The sequence below is a fragment of the Pristiophorus japonicus genome, unplaced genomic scaffold, assembly GCF_044704955.1.
Source record: "Pristiophorus japonicus isolate sPriJap1 unplaced genomic scaffold, sPriJap1.hap1 HAP1_SCAFFOLD_35, whole genome shotgun sequence".
In the NCBI taxonomy this organism is placed as follows: domain Eukaryota; kingdom Metazoa; phylum Chordata; class Chondrichthyes; family Pristiophoridae; genus Pristiophorus; species Pristiophorus japonicus.
The window spans coordinates 3,977,871-3,994,882 of record NW_027253324.1 but is presented as its reverse complement, the minus strand read 5'-3'; the positions used below and the strand labels follow the sequence as shown (position 1 = coordinate 3,994,882).

Below are 17,012 nucleotides of genomic sequence, written 5' to 3'. Positions count from 1 at the left end.
AGAGAAGTAATTTTGCTACCACCGTTATTAATTAAAGTGAAGTAATTTAATTAAATTACACAGATGACCCAAAGCACTTCAGAGTGGTGTCAAAACAAATAAGTTGGTAATTAGAAATAAGGAATGTCAGAAGTTGGATTTGAGTTTCTGGGATTGAGGATGAATAACCCTCTGTGCACTGGAACTAGGAAGGGTGAATAATGAATGAGTTGTTTCCGGGTTTGAAATGCGGCTTGTATCTGCTGGTATTAACCGATAGCATTGTTTAGCAGAATGAAAAAAATGCTAACATGATCACTGAGGGACAGTCGAAACTTCAACAATTTAATTTTAATAATTTGTGAAACTTGAATCATTGAGGAAGTTTTATTTCCTTTCTGATTTTACACATTCTGCATTTTAGGAGACTGGTTTTAAATGTTCATTGCTCATCATGGAATCAGATTAGTTTATAGCACGGAAGGAGGCCATTGTCACATGAACAATGAACATTTAAAAACACTTTTTGTTTCAGAAATAATGTTTCCGCCCGGGCTTGAACCGGGGACCTTTCACGTGTGAGGCGAATGTGATAACCGCTACACTACAGAAACTGGTGCCTAGTTCTGTGGCCAGAGAGAAGTGTTCAACAACAAGCTGAAATACTCAATCCCTCTCTCTGCAATAAGTGCCTTTCACAACATCTCTCTGACCGGAACTGCACCAAACAAAAATATTCCTTTCAAGTGTGCAAATTATTTTCGTTTATCTTTAATTTTGCTTTCATGGGATAACATCGTTAAGGAATCGATAAACTTATTTTGCACAATGAAAGAAATGCTATCTGAGGGAAAGTCAATCGGTCAATAATTGGTTCTGTGCTCTGCACGTTGGTAATGTAGCCAAGATGATCCAAAGATCGGTAGGAAAGCAAGTTGTGAGGAGGACACAAACAATCTGCAAAGCGATATCGATAGGCTCAGTGGCTGGGCAGTAATTTGTCAGATGGAGTATAATGTGGGAAATATGAGGTTATCCACTGTGGTAGGGATACCAGTCAGGCCATCCTGACAATTCAGTGCTGTGTGTGGCCACCTGCAGGTTGATTTTGAACGTTTGTGTCCTGTCACATGAAATAAATGAGGGCAGCAGGCGTATCTCTGCCTGACACCGGGGAAATAGTGAGAGAGACCTTGGAGCAAGGGTCTGGTTATTGCCAAACAGCAATGGAAATATTAATTCTGGAATAAAAATGTCTGAAAGAACAGTGATCTCGACCTGATTTGAACACACAACCTACGGATCTAGAGTTAGACACATTACCCTTGCGCCACGAGGCCTACACAGTGAGTTGGAGATGTTCGTCGAAATGAAAATTCTGCAATAAAAGGGGCTTGGAAATCAGGAGAACCAGTTTCGAGGTTGGAAGTTCGAGATAAACCCATGGTGCGGAGCCAACAGATCCCTGGCAGCGATCAGTGACAGGAAGAGGCAACTTAAGCAGTCCTAACTAGCTCAGTCGGTAGAGTATGAGACTGTTAATATCAGGGTTGTGAATTCAAATCCTACGTTGGACGAATTATTTTCCTTAAACTTTTATGGTGCTTTCACAGGAAAACATCATTAATGAACCCACAATCTTCTTTTGCACAATGAAAGAAATGCGAACTAAGGGAGAGTTGATCATTTAATCATTTATTCTGTGCTCTGTATAAGAACACAAAAACCAGGAGCAGGAGTCGGCCATTTGGCCCTTCGAGCCTGCCTTCTTCTGCACTGAAACAAATTTTAACCGTTTTTTTAAATGAGCAGCGCGAGATATTGAGAGGGCACATTTCAATGCTTCACAAAACCATTCCTTTCGCTCCAGCCACCCAGGGTCGATTCCCGGTTCTCGAAGTAACTTTCATATCACTGTTTGTAATTGAATTGGGGTCATTCTGTTAAGTTCGATGCATGTCCCAAAGCACTTCAGAGTGGTGTCTAAACAAATGAGTTTGTAATTAAAAACACTGAATGTCAGGATTGGGATTTGAACCCACGCATCCAGAGGAGACAGTGACCTGAACCAACGCCTTAGACCGCTCGGCCATCCTGACTGTTGGATGCTCCAGTTGCAAGTTATTACACTGGAAAGTTTAAAAACGGTCACTTGTTCAGTGTAGCTGGAAGGCCCAGTTACCGAGATATCCTCTCCCCCAGGGTTTTCCTGAGCCTGTGCTCGATGTACGGGGAGCTTTGGCACGGGTCCGAGGTAACTTGCATGTGTAGGCTGCTTGCTGGCTTCAGGTGGTCTCTTAGCAGTGTGATCAATTCTTCAAACGACTTGCTTGCTGGTTTCTCGTGTGCCAGCAGGTCCTTCATTAAAGCGTATGTTTTCGAGCCACAGCTGGTCAAGAGATGGGCTCTTCTCTTGTCTGCCTTATTGTCGCCTAACCAGTCTTTGGTTACAAAGCTTTGCTGGAGCCTTTCTATAACGTCCTCCCAATTATCTCCAGCATTGTATTTTTCATCTGAGCCGTTGGTCGCCATTCTGTGGATTCTGTAATCCCGTAACTCGTCGCCACTGAAAAGTCCTGACCCTGTAATACAGACTCACACGAGGCACATACTGAAGTCAAGTTCACTCTGGACCTGCACCTTTATTACACAGCTCTCGAATGCCACACTTGCCTGAGACCTGTCCGTATATACGTGTCTGGGAAAGGTATCCAGTGTCTCCTGCAAATGCACCCCTGGTGGTAAGGTAAGTTTGTGGTTACAGGTCATCTGTGGTTACAGTCATGTATGGCATGGTAAGGTACAGTTATGTACAGTAGTGTGAGATACATGACAGAATTGGTATTTATGGTGATTACAGCAATTATTAATCGTCTCACAGACCTCAATTATTTTTATGCGATGAATTGATCGAGGATTGAAACCTGGTTAGTGCGCCAGATCTTAACCCCTCGACCACCAGGGAACAGTTACGATACATGTCGATATACTTATATATATTTAGATATGAACCTGAATATCAACGGCTACCGACCGAGACCTCGTCGTGCAACGGCAGTGTTTCTAACTTTGAGTGAGAGAAATTGTTCCACAGTGACACCCATCTCATCTTTTGTTCACTTTTAAACGCTAGAAACTGAGACAGGGAAATAAATAGAGAAACCAAAGCACAGGGTTATAGGCAAGAGGAAGAGAGAAGGGGAAAAATACTGTCCCCACCCAGAACGAATGCAGAAACCCTTCTGCTGCGCTCGGGGTGACCACCCACAGCCTGGATACACTAACGTCCCAACAGCTCATTGACTGTCGGAGTGGGACTGTGCGGTGCTTCAGAGGACAGCTCGAAAAAGCAAAGTCACTGATTCCGTCTCATGTGCTCCTCCAATCAAGAAGAGCAAAACATTAAAATGCTCGAATAATGGTTACACCTTATCTTCAGATGTGTTAAACAGTTGGTTCGTTGGTCTAGGGGTATGATTTCTATTTCGGGGTTGATACTTGAAACTTACGAGAGGTCCTGCGTTCAAATCCTGGACGAGCCCTCAAGTTATCCAAAAATATCGAAATTTTGCAAAGAAGTTCTTGCATTTCTTCAACACTTTTCAGCAACTCATGACGCCCCAAATCGCTTCATAGCCGTTGAGTTATGTTTGAAGTGTTGAAGTGTTGTATTGTGGGGAAAGATGTGCCCAAATCACCCCACACGAACCGCAACTCTTTGCGAAGGAGTTCGGTGCATATAATCAGGTGGCTCAGGGACTTGGACGTTCTGTGAATGAGTTTTGCTTGTACCTGCGTTCAAGCTTGAAACATTAATTGGGCTTCCATCTCACGGGAGCAGTGTGTAGCGGTTAGTGAGTAGGTGACCAGGTTGATGTGCACCGCTTTCAATCTTTGAAATTTCACCAAACAAAGAAACGGTGAATCCAACTGTCACTGTAAGCGACGGATTGAAGGGATCGCTGCTCCAAACAGAGCTGGAACACGCACAGTGCAGGAATGGGGTCCGCAACATTAAATGTCAAAGTTATTAAGCAGACAATAATTAAACATACACTTAACAGTACTTACAGCCAAACCATGCGAATGTTAGCCGAAGAACTCAAACACGTTACAATTCCCAGCTCGGTGTACAAATTGATCAAACATTAATCGGATTCTAAACTATCTGTTCCAAATGGCACATTTTATATATTTTCCTTACCCCTGCTACGTGACAATTTAAACTTTTAACAGTATTACCGAACACAAGTGCCCAACTTCTGATGGAAGGTCATTAACCTGAAACGTTAGCTCTGTTTCTCTCTCCACAGATGCTGCCTGACCTGCTCAGTGTTTCCAGCATTTAACTTTTTATTCTCCAAACTTATAACCAGAATATCACTTCCCATGTCATCTAACTACACTCCTTCCTGATATGTAGCCTTGTCCCACAAACCAGGCTCCTTTCGGATGATTCAGACATTCATTGGAATTATAACTTCTTAATGATAACATTAATGTGAAGGATGTAACGATGTAATACTTGCCATCAGAGCGCCCGACTGTTGGAGTCCTAATGGTCACCTGCCCACACGAACAGGGCCCGTATAAAAGGTTGGCTGCCATGTAGTTCAGGCACACTGCAGTTGTAATAAAGAAGACTAGGTCACACTAAGTTTAGCTCACAGTACTCAGCCTCGGGGAGTTCTTCTATGCACAGCAATTGGCGACGAGTAACAGAATTCGAATTTTCACGCAACCATGGCTGCTGTTGGAATATTAGAGAGATCCAAAGAGGATGATGATTGGGAAGCCTTCGTCGAGCAGCTCGACCTGTACTTTGTGGCCAACGAGCTGGAAGGAGACACTAACGTGGCTGAGCACAGGGCGGTTCTCGTCACCATCTGTGGGCCTAAAATATACAGCCTCATCAAGAATCTGCTCACACCGACAAAACCAAACGAGAAGGAATATTCAGCGTTGTGCACACTGGTTTGGGACTACCTAAAGCCGAAGGAGAGTATCCTCATGGCCAGATATCGTTTTTACACGCACCATCGCTCCGGGGACCAGGATCTGGCGGATTATGTCACCGACCTGAGACACCTCTCGGGACTTTGCTATTTTGGAGCTGCGTTGGGGCAAATGCTGTTGGACTTTTACGTGCTGGGCATCAGCCACGAGGTCATTCTTCGAAAGCTGCTGGCTGCTGAAACCCGAGACCAGAGCAGGGCCATCGCGATCGCCCAGGCATTCATGGCCACGGACGATAACACCAAACAGATATCTTCTCAACATCGAAGCTCATCGGCAAGTACTGTGCATAAAATGATGTCGCTAGCAGGCCGAACTGCATATGGCAGGGTCTATACGTCTGTGGCTGCAAGACCTGTGATGACTCAGAGTCCGCCATCGGGGATCGATGTGAATCTATTAGCACCGTGTTGGTGCTGCGGGGATAATCCTCGGGCCCATCAATATCGATTCAAGCACTGCGTGTACAAAGGCTGCACAACGATGTGGTACCTCCAGTGAATGTGCAAATGTGCTGTGACATACCACGTGGCAGAGGATGATCGATCCGGCACGGATCATGCAGCACAGGCAACTCAAACCGAGGAACAAGGACTCCCAGGTGCCGGTGGGGATGTTGCATTTTATCAGGGAGGCTTTGAGGGTGTGCCCGAAACGTTTCCTCTGCCCACATGGGGCTCGCTTACCGTGTCGGAGTTCTGTGTAGAACGTTGGCTTAGAGAGTCTCGTGTTGGGAATGTGGACAATGTGGCCCGCCCAACGGAGCTGGTCGAGTGTGGTCAGTGCTTCAATGCTGGGGATGTTGGCCTGATCGAGAACACTGATGTTGGTGCGTCTGTCCTCCCAGGGGATTTGCAGGATCTTGCGGAGACAGCCCTAGTGGTATTTCTCCAGTGATTTGAGATGTCTGCTGTATATAGTCCATGTCTCGGATCTATACCGCGGGGCACTTATCACCACCGCCCTGCACACCATAAGCTTGGTGCCAGATTTGAGGTCCTGGTTTTCAAACACTCTCCTCCTCAGGTGATCGAAGGCTGCGCTGGCACACAGGAGGCGGTGTTGGACCTCGTCTTCGATATCTGCCCTTGCTGATAGTAGTTTCCCCAGGTGTGGAAAATGGTCCACGCTGTCGAAGGCCACACTTATAGCCTTCTTAAATATAGCACCCTCATTCTATTCTCTTGAAACAAGTTCCTGAATTCTCGGCTAGCTGTGTAGGTTAGAGCTGTGGTTTTATCCTGAGATAGATTCTATCATAGTGTTTCCGAAGTGTAGTAGTTATCACATTCGCCTCACACACGAAAGGTCCCCGGTCCGAAACCGGGCGGAAAGGTCTTGAAAACTTGAAAATGGGCCGAATGGCTGACTCCTGTTCCTAACTCTTAAGTTCTTATGATCTCTTGACCTTTCACAGGAGAACAAACTCTCCTCTGAACATGCATGAGAAAGCTCCAGAAAATATTTCCGTCCGAGGTACTTTCGCGTGTGAGGCGAACGTGTTAACCGTTACCCTGCGGAAACATCTCCACTTTCAGCACCAGATTACCAAAATTAAACCCAATGAGATCGGGATAAAAGTTCCTCAGATGCTCAGGGCAAAATATCTGATTGATAGTCCACACAAGAATGAACAAACTTCAGCACGAGGTCAGACGGAAATGTTAAGCGAGCAGGTGGACTACTGAATTGCACTTTTAAGGAGTTGGTGATGACAAAACAAATGGGTTCCGCTTAAAGATCAGAAAAGTCACAAGAGGGATTCGAACCCTCAGCTTCAGAGAAAACTGCAATTTGAACACAGCACCTTAGACCGCTCGGCCATCCTGACTATACAGTGCTTTGTGTGGCCACCTGCAGGTTGATTTTGAACATTTGTGTCCTGTCACATGATATAAATAAGGGCAGCAGGCGTATCTCTGCCTGACACCGGGGAAACTGTGAGACAGACATTGCAGCAACGGTCTGGTTGTTGTCAAACAGCAAATGAAATAGTAATTCTGGAAGAAAAATATCAAAAAAAACAATGACCCTTACGTGATTTGAACACGCAACCTTCTAATTTGGAATCATACACACTACCGTTGCACCATGAGACCTACACAGTGAACTAGAGATGTTCGTCTATATGAAGGTTCTGCAATACAAGGGGCTTTAAAATCCCCGCCCATTCCCACCAGGTATCACAATCAGCGGTCACCGGACAGTCACCGAATGGTTTGCTCGAAAACTTTTCTCTTGCTTTCACGGGAAACCATCATTAATTAACCCCTCACCTTCTTTTGCACAATCAAACAAATGCTAACTCAGGGACATTCCATACTTCAATCATTTGGCCTGTGCTTTACATATTAACTCGAAAACCATATCCCATTTTACTCACTGTATTTTAGCTTTCTGGTTCAAAGTCTTCAGGGATCTGGGGCAACTTTTATCAAATTTAGCAGCACCGGTTTTTCCTATCGTGCACACAAAATAAAATCATTCGTGAAGATAAAATCCCACCGTGCGTATTTTCAGATTCAATGCTTTCGGATTTCAAGTAAAGTGAAAGAATTTTACAGTGAAAAGATTTGCAAGTGTTACTTGTATTTGTGTCTTTAATTAAACTTTGTGGCGTCTGACTCCCGTTCATGCCACTGCTGAATAAGAAAGGAGGGTTTGACGTTGACCAGCTCATCCTTTATATTCAGTGGTTTCTCACCCTTTGATGGGCTGCAGTACAGCGGATATCACGTTGGCCTCACACGCAAAAGGTCCCCGGTGGATCCGTTTTCTCTCAGTCAAAGTTATCTATTCATTGAAGTGAAATAAAGAGCAATTGAGGAATAAGGGAGCCCTTTTACCAGGAGAATAAATAGCAAATTCTGGAAATCTCAGCAGGACAGGCAGCATTTGCCAGGAGACTAAACACGGGATTAAACCAAGGACTTTTCCCGTGTAAAGCAAACGTGATAACCACTACACTACAGAAAGCTCTGGTACAATAACCCCAACAGAGGGGAGGTGACCAGTGAGCTTCCTCTGTGCTGATCGGCATTCTGTGTCGGCTCACCTTGAACAATTTCTGTCCCACACTGAAAGTTCTCAATCCTTCTCCTCCGCTGCCCTTCACAGAAATGTCAGGGATCACCCAGCCACCGTGTTCACTTCCACATCCTCACAGTGGGGCCACAGACGCTCCTACCTTTCTATCCGCGATCAGCGAACTCACCCAGTTTACAAAATTAAACCCGGGATACGTGCCCGGCAAAGGGCAGGAGAAGCCAGATAGTCTGTAAGCTCGGTCTATCACAGAAAGTATTGGTATTCATGGTGGTTACAGCAATTATTAATCGTCTCACAGACCTCAATTATTTTTATGCGATGAATTGATTGAGGATTGAAACCAGGTTAGTCCGCCGAGTCTTAACCGCTCGACCACCAGGGAACAGTTACGATACATGTCGATATATTTATATATATTTATATGTGAACCTGAATTTCAACGGCTACCTACCTAGACCTCGTGCTGCCCACGGTAGTGTGTCTAACTTTGAGTGAGATAAATTGTTCCACAGTGACACCCATTTCATCTTTTGTTCCCTTTTAAACACTAGAAACTGAGACAGGGGAGTAAATAGAGAAACCAAAGCACAGAGTGAAAGACAAGAGGAAGAGAGAAGGGGAAAGATACTGTCCCCACCCGGAACTAATGCAGAAACCCCTCTGCTGTGCTCGTGGTGACCACCCACAGCCTGGATACACTAACGTCCCAACAGCTCATTGACTGTCGGAGTGGGACCGTGCGGTGCTTCAGAAGACAGGTCGAAAAATCAAAGTCACTGATTCCATCTCATGTGCTCCTCCGATCAAGAATAGCAACACACTAAAAATGTTTCAATAATGATTACACCTTATCTCCACGTTTATAGAGCAGTTGGCTCGTTGGTCTAGGGGTATGATTCTCGCTGCGGGGTTATTGTTTGAAATTTGCGAGAGGTCCCGGGTTCAAATCCCGGACGAGCTACAGTTTACCCAAGAATTTTAAAATTGCATCAAACTTTTGCGAAGAAGGACTTGCATTTCTGCAACACCTTTCAGGAACTCATGACGCCCCAACGCGCTTTGCATCCGTTGAGATATGTTTGAAGTGTTGTCGTGTGGGGAAAGATGTGCCCAAATCATCCCACATGAACCGCAACTCTTTGCGAAGGAGTTTGGTGCAAAAAAATCAGGTGCCTCAGGGACTTGGACTTTCTATGAATGAGTTTTGCTTGTATCTGCGTTCAAGCTTGTAACAGTAACTGTGCTTCCATCTCACGGGAGCAGCGTGTAGCGGTTAGTGAGTAGCTAACCAGGTTGATGTTCGCCGCTTTCAATCTTTTAAATTTCACCAAACAAAGAAACGGAGAATCCAACTGTCCCTGTAAGCGACGGATTGAAGGGATCGGTGCTCCAAACAGAGCTGGAACACGCACAGTGCAGGAATAGGGTACGCAACATTAAATGTCAGAGTTATTAAGCAGACAATAATTAAACATACACTTAATAGTACTTACACCCAAACCTTGCGAATGTGAGCCGAAGAACTCAAACACGTTACAGTTCCCAGCTCGGTGTAGAAATTGATCAAACATTAATCGGATTCTAAACTATCTGTTCCAAATGCCACATTTTATATCTTTTCCTTACCCCTTCTTCGTGACAATTGAAACTTTTAATAGTATTACCTAACACAACTGCCGAACTTCTGATGGAAGGTTGTTAACCTGAAACGTTAACTCTGTTTCTCTCTCCACAGATACTGCCTGGCCTGTTCAGTGTTTCCAGTATTTACTCTTTTTATTCTCCAAACTTATCATCAGAGTATCACTTCCCTTGTCATCTAATTACGCTCCTTCCTGATATGTAGCCTTGTCCTACAAACCAGGCACCTTTCTGATGATTCAGGCATTCATTGGAATTATAACTTCTTAACGATAACAATTATGTGAAGTATGTAACTATGTCATACTTGCCACCAGAGCGCGTGACTGTTGGAGTCCTAATGGTCACCTGCCCACACGTGCAGGGCCAGTATAAAAGGTTGGCTGCCATGTTGTTCAGGCACTCTGGAGTTGTAATAAAGAAGACGAAGATCACACTAAGTTTAGCTCACAGTACTCAGCCTCCTGGTGTTTTACTTTTCACAACAATTGGCGACGATTAACAGAAGACAAACCTTCACACAACCATGGCTGCTGTTGGAATATTAGAGAGATTCACAGAGAGTGAAATAAATGAGGGCAGCAGGCGGATCTCTGCCTGACACCGGGGAAACAGGGAGACAGACCTTGGAGCAAAGGGATATGGATGGAGTCGACAAAACTTGAGGCATCTGATTCAGGAGAGTCGCGGGGCGTGGGAATTTGGGAGTTTAATGACTTTGAAAGGAACATTTTTGTTTTGTGCCGTTTTTTTCAGAGAAATGTTTGTGAAAGGAATGTTTTGCAGGAAGGGATGCAGCATTTAATCTTCTGCCTTAACACTTCTTTCTGTGTGTCAGGATCACATTTCGTTTCAATGTTATTCTTCCAGAATTAATATTTCATTTGCTGTTTGACAATAACCAGACCCTTGCTCCAAAGTCTGTCTCACTCTTTCCCCGGTGTCAGGCAGAGATCCGCCTGCTGCCCTGATTTATTTCATGTGACAGGACACAAAAGTTCAAAATCAACCTGCAGGTGGCTACACCCAACGCTGAGTAGTAATGATGGCCGAGTGGTCTAAGGTGATGTGCTCAGGTCACAAAAGATAGTGTTCGAATCCTATTGCAGACATTTCTTATGTTGAATCATTAGGCAGAACCCATTTGCTTTGTCACCACCAACTCCTTAAAAGTGCGATTCAGCAGTCCACCTGCTCGCTTCACATTTCCGTCTGACGTGGTGCTGAAATTTGTTCATTCTTTTGTAGAACGACAATTATTTATTTTGCCCTGAACATGTGAGGAACTTTTCTCCCGATCTCATTGGGTTTAATATTGTGAATCTGGAGCTGAAAGTGGAGATGTTTCCGCAGTGTTACGGTTAACACTTTCTAGTTTTTTGAGTTCATGCTGAACTTTCTCCTTGAGTGCATATGGTACGGAACGGGGCTTGTAGTAAACCAATCTAGCGTCCTTCTGTACCCTGACACTCGCCTTGAAGCCTTGGATCGGACTGTCCGTTTCGCAGAACACCTTTGGTTACTTCTTGATAACCTCATCCGTTGATGAAAATCTCGCTTCCACACAGAAAATCTGACTACAATCCAGCTTCAGTGAGCTTAATCAATTTCTTCCTTGTAAGGCAGACTTATCTCTTTTCACTACTATTCGAGGCAAGTTCTGAAATTAATCTTTATATTTCACCGATCGGTACAGTGATATAACCAATCACAGGAATTTACTCTCCCGAGTAGCCTCGCAGCTCTATCTTGGGTTTCTCCAGTTGGAAATCACGCAATTTGTCGCGGTACAGTGACTCCTTTATTGCACTCACGGATGCACCCGTGTCAATTTCCATTGGTATCTTGAATCCAGCAACATCCATGTGGATTTTGATGCTTTGCGAATCACTACCGTTAAACTCGTGCTCCTGATGATGTGTGACTCTAACATCTCCTCGTCCTGTTGTTGGTCTTCCATACTATGTAGTCTCTTGGGATTTCGACTCAGAGCTTTGAACGCTGGACTCATAGCTTTAACAACAACTTTACCCTTCAGTCGGCATGCCTTCGTAAGATGCCCAGTCTTTCTGTCGAAGAAACACTCTGCCTTCACGTGTGGACAACTTTGAGCAATCTGTTGTCCCAGGCATCTACAGCATGACTTCGACGCTCTGTTAGAATTTCCAGTTTCTGAGGCTTTGGGCTCCCTTGTTATACCTTCAAATGCTCTGATAATGACTCCACGACACAATGTGTCGTTCTTTAACTTTAGTGACCTGAGTCCTTTATTGATAACCTTTATTGGTGGCCTGCCTTTTATACTAGGCCAGGCACACCTGTGCAGGTAAGCTACAAGTCTGCCACTGCAGTGCCCTCTGGTGGCACACCTTGTAATAGTACAAGCAGTAACCATGTCGAACACATGACAGGTGTCACTGTGGAACCGTTTCTCTCACTCAAAGTTAGACGCACTACCGTGGGCGCCACGAGGTCTAGGTAGGTAACTATTGACATTCAGGTTCATATATAAATATATATAAATATATCTACATGTATCGTAACTGTTCCCTGGTGGTCGAGGAGTTAAGACCCGGCGCACTAAGCTACTTTCAATCCTCGATCAATTCATCGCAGAAAAATTATTGAGGTATGTGAGATAATTAATAATTGCTGTAATCACCGTGAATACCAATACTTTCTGTGATAGACCGAGATTACAGACTATCTGGCTTCTCCTGCACTTTGCCGGGCACGTGTTTGGGGTTTAATTTTGTAAACTGGGTGAGTTCGCTGATCGCGGGGAGACGGTAGGAGCCTCTGTGGCCCCACTGTGAGAATGTGGAAATGAACACGGTGGCTGGGTGATCCGTGACATTTCTGTAAAGGGCAGCAGAGGAGAAGGATTGAGAACTTTCAGTGTGGGACAGAAGTTGTTTCAGGAGAGCCAACACATTCCCGATCAGCACAGAGGGAGCTCACTGGTCAGCTCCTCGCTGTGGGGCCTGTTGTACAAGAGGTTTCTGTAGTGTAGTGGTTATCACGTTTGCTTTACACGCGAAAGGTCCCTGGTTCAATCCGAGGCAGAAATATTATGTTTAAACTTGCTGTGGATGAACAATCAGAGGCGAGTTTTGTCTCCCTGCAAATGCTGCCTGACCTGCTGAGATTTCCAGCATTTGCTGTTTTTATTTGCTATTTATTCTCCTGGCAAAAGGGCTCCCTTATTCATTAATTGCTCTTTATATCACCAATAAATAGATAACCTTGAGTGAGAGAAAACGTGATATCCGCTGCACTGCAGCCCATCAAAGGGCGAGAAACCACTGAATATAAAGGATGAGCTGACAAATATCAGGGGCAGTGCAGTCTGGTCAATGTCAAACACTCCTTTCTTATTCAGCAGTGGCATGAACGGGAGACAGACGCCACAAAGTTTAATTAAGGACACAAATACAAGTAACACTTGCAAATCTTTTCAGTGTAAAATTATTTCACTTTATTTGAAATGCTACTGCGTTGAATCTGGAAATACACACGGTGGGATTTTATCTTCACTACTGATTGTATTTTGTGTGCACGGTAGGAATAATCGGTGCTGATAAATTTGATAAAAGTTGCCCCAGATTCGTGCTGTCATCGGCAATGAACACTTTCAACCAGAAAGCTAAAATACAGTGCGTAAAATGGGTTAACATGCATAAGAACATAAGATCATGAGAAATAGGAGCAGGAGTGGGCCATACGGCCCCTCGAGCCAGCTCCACCATTTAATACAATCAAGGCTGATCTGATAATGGACTCAGGTCCACTTCCCTGCCGCTCCCCAAAGCACATGTCAAATGATTGAAGTATGGAGTGTCTCTGAGTTAGCATTTGTTTGATTTTGTAAAGAAGGTGAGGGGTTAATTAATGATGGTTTCCCGTGAAAGCAAGAGAAAAGTTTTCGAACAAACCATCCGGTGACTGTCAGCTGAGCGCTGCTTTTGATACCTGGTGGGAATGGGCGGGGATTTTAAAGCACCTTGTATTGCAGAACCTTCATATAGACGAACATCTCCAGCTCACTGTGTAGGCCACGTGGCGCAACGGTAGCGCGTCTGACTCCAGATCAGAAGGTTGCGTGTTCAAATCACGTCGTGGTCACTGTTCTTTTGGATATTGTTCTTCCAGAGTTTATATTTCATTTGCTGTTTGTCAATAACCAGAACCTTGCTCCAAGTCTGTATCACTGTTTCCCCAGTGTCAGGCAGAGATACTCCTGCTGCCCTCATTTATTTCATGTGACAGGACACAAAAGTTCAAAATCAACCTGCAGGTGGCCACACACAGCGCTGAATAGTCAGGATGGCCGAGCGGTCGACGGTGCTGTGTTCAGGTCACTGTCTCCTCGACACGTGTGTTCAGCTTGAATTCCAATTCTAACAATAATTATCATTAAACGGAACACATTTGTTTGACACCACGGCCAACTCCTTCAAAGTGGGATTCAGCAGTTCAGCTGCTCGCTTAACATTTCCATCTGACCTGGTGCTGGAGTTTGTTGAAGAGAGTCAGTGCAGAAGATTCAACCTTTCACCTTATTCCTGAGCACCACCTTCTTACCTGAGGCCAGAAAGTCTCAAGCCGTGCATTCCTGATCCTAACCACTCGTTGCTAAATGGCCAGCTCCTGTTCCGATGTGTAAAGTCTGGGAAACACAAGATCAATTCCAACCACACTCACAGCCTTCCTAAATATAGCACCGTCATTCTATTCTCGTAAAACCAGCTCCTGAAGTATCGGCCAGCTGTGTAGGTTAAAGCTCTGGTTATGTTCCTCGCATTCTGTCAATTGCATTGTTTCAGTAGTGTAGTGGTTATCACATTCGTTTAACCCGTGAAAACTCCCCGCATCGCAACCGAGCGTAAACATTTTGAACATTGATCAATTGAAGATTAGAGAAAATGAAATATTTGACATTAATGGTTCAATATTAACAAAGTTGGTGTTTGTTTCTGCTTAATGATTAAAAATAATAAACACCAGAAGTGGGATTTGGACCCTTGTCTTCAAGATAGATTTTGAACTGAACACAGCACCTTCGACCGCTCGGCCATCCTGACTGCTCACTGCTGTGTGTGGCCACCTGCAGATTTGATTTTGAAATTTTGTGTCCTGTCACATGAAATAATTGAGGGCGGCAGGCGAATCTCTGCCTGACACCGGGGAAACAGTGAGACAGACCTTGGAGCAAGGGTCTGGTTATTGACAAACAGCAAATGAAATATAAATTCTGGAAGAACAATATCCAAAAGAACAGTGACCACGACGTGATTTGAACACGCAACCTTCTGATCTGGAGTCAGACGCGCTACCGTTGCGCCACGTGGCCTACACAGTGAGCTGGAGATGTTCGTCTATATGAAGGTTCTGCAATACAAGGTGCTTTAAAATTACCGCCCATTCCCACCAGGTATCGCAAGCAGCGCTCACCTGACAGTCACCGTATGGTTTTTTCCTTAACCTTTTGTCTTCCTTTCACGGGAAAGCATCATGAATTAACCCCTCACCTTCTTTTGCACAATCAAACAAATGCTAACTCAGGGACACTCCATACTTCAATCATTTGTCCTGTGTTTTGTGCATTGTATAGAATGACTCGACAGACTTGTGACTGTAAACTCACTCTACTGCAAACCTGGTTCAACTTTACTTATTCCCAACGTGCCCACGTGACATAGTACTCGCTCTTAGAAACCAAGGCCCGCGCACACGCGCGTACAGCCCGATGACCTCCGACAGTGGCGCCCCCTGGTGTCTAGTGACCCCAAGCATCAATACATGACACTTTGCATGTGACTGTTAAACCATATCCCATTTTACTCACTGTATTTTAATGGGCGGGGAATTTAAAGTCCTTTGTATTGCAGAACCTTCATAAAGACGAACATCCCTTAACTACTGTGCAAACCTCGTGGTTCAACGGTAGTGCGTTTGATTCTCGATCAAAGGGCTGCTTGTTGAAATCATGTCAGGGTCAGTGTTCTTCTAGAATTGTTGTTTCACAATAATCAGACCCTTGCTGCAATGTCTATCTCACTGTTTAGTAGTGGTAAGGTTGGGGACAGCATCAAACAAGAAATAAGGGATGTGTGCAGTGGTGGTACAGCAGTTATCATGGGTGACTTTAATCTACATATTGATTGGGTTAACCACATGGTAGTAATGTGGTGGAGGAGGATTTCCTGGAGTGTATTTGGGATGGGTTTCTCGACCAATATGTTGAGGAACCAATAAGAGAGCTGGCCATCCTATACTGGGTGATGTGTAATGAGAAGGGACTAATTAGCAATCTTGTTGTGCGGGGCCCCTGAGGGAAATGTAACATAATATGGTAGAATTCTTCATTAAGATGGAGAGTGTCACTGTTAATTCAGAAACTAGGGTCGTGAACTTAAGGAAAGGAAACTTTGACGGTCTGAGGTGTGAATTGGCAATTCTAGAATAGACTGGCCAAGATACTAAAAGAGATGACAGTGGATAGGCAATGGTAAACATTTAAAGATCACACGGGTGAACTTCAGCAATTGTACATCCCTGTCTGGAGTAAAAATATAACGGAGAACTTTGCTCAACCGTGGCTAACAAGGGAAATTAAGGATAGTGTTAAAACCAAGGAAGAGGCACATAAATTGGCCAGAAAAAGCAGCAAACCTGAGGACTGGGAGTAATTTAGAATTCAAAAGAGGAGGACTAAGGGTTTCATTCGGAGGGTAATCTTGCTTGGAACGTAAAAGCTTCTGTAAATATGTGAAGAGAAAAAGATTAGTGAAGACAAACGTAGGTCCCTTGCAGTCGGATTCAGGTGAATTTATAATGGGGAACAAAGCAATGGCAGACCAATAGAACAAATAATTCGGTTCTGTCTTCACGAAAGAAGACACGAATAATGTTCCGAATGCACTTGGGGACCGAGGGTCGAGTGAGAAGGAGGAACTGAAGGATATCCTTATTAGGCGGGAAATTGTGTTCGGCAAATTGATGGGATTGAAGGCTGATAAATCACTAGGGCCTGATAGTCTGCGTCCCAGAGTACTTAAGGAAGTGGCCCGAGAAATAGTGGATGCATTGGTGGTCATTTTCCAGTAATCTATCGAGTCGGGATCAGTTCCTATGGACTGGAGGGTAGCTAATGTAACACCACTTTTTAAAAAAGGAGGGAGAGAGAAAACGGGTAATTATAGACCAGTTAGCCTGACATCAGCAGTGGGGAAAATGTTGGAATCAATTATTAAAGATGAAACAGCAGGGCATTTGGAAAGCAGTGACAGGATCAGTCCAAGTCAGCATGGATTTATGAAAGGGAA

At 44.4% G+C, this 17,012-nt stretch overlaps 4 non-coding genes across 4 annotated transcripts; 2 read left to right on the top strand and 2 right to left on the bottom strand.

Annotated features, from left to right (window-relative positions):
- Positions 1-520: 520 nt before the first annotated feature.
- On the bottom strand, positions 521-593 carry trnav-cac (transfer RNA valine (anticodon CAC)). Its single transcript has one exon. It is a non-coding gene; the product is annotated as a tRNA-Val (tRNA).
- Positions 594-12,682: 12,089 nt separating this feature from the next.
- Positions 12,683-12,755, top strand: trnav-uac (transfer RNA valine (anticodon UAC)). The gene has a single exon. It is a non-coding gene; the product is annotated as a tRNA-Val (tRNA).
- Positions 12,756-13,737: 982 nt separating this feature from the next.
- Positions 13,738-13,809, top strand: trnaw-cca (transfer RNA tryptophan (anticodon CCA)). Its single transcript has one exon. It is a non-coding gene; the product is annotated as a tRNA-Trp (tRNA).
- Positions 13,810-14,965: 1,156 nt separating this feature from the next.
- On the bottom strand, positions 14,966-15,037 carry trnaw-cca (transfer RNA tryptophan (anticodon CCA)). Its single transcript has one exon. It is a non-coding gene; the product is annotated as a tRNA-Trp (tRNA).
- Between the last annotated feature and the right edge of the window lie 1,975 nt (positions 15,038-17,012).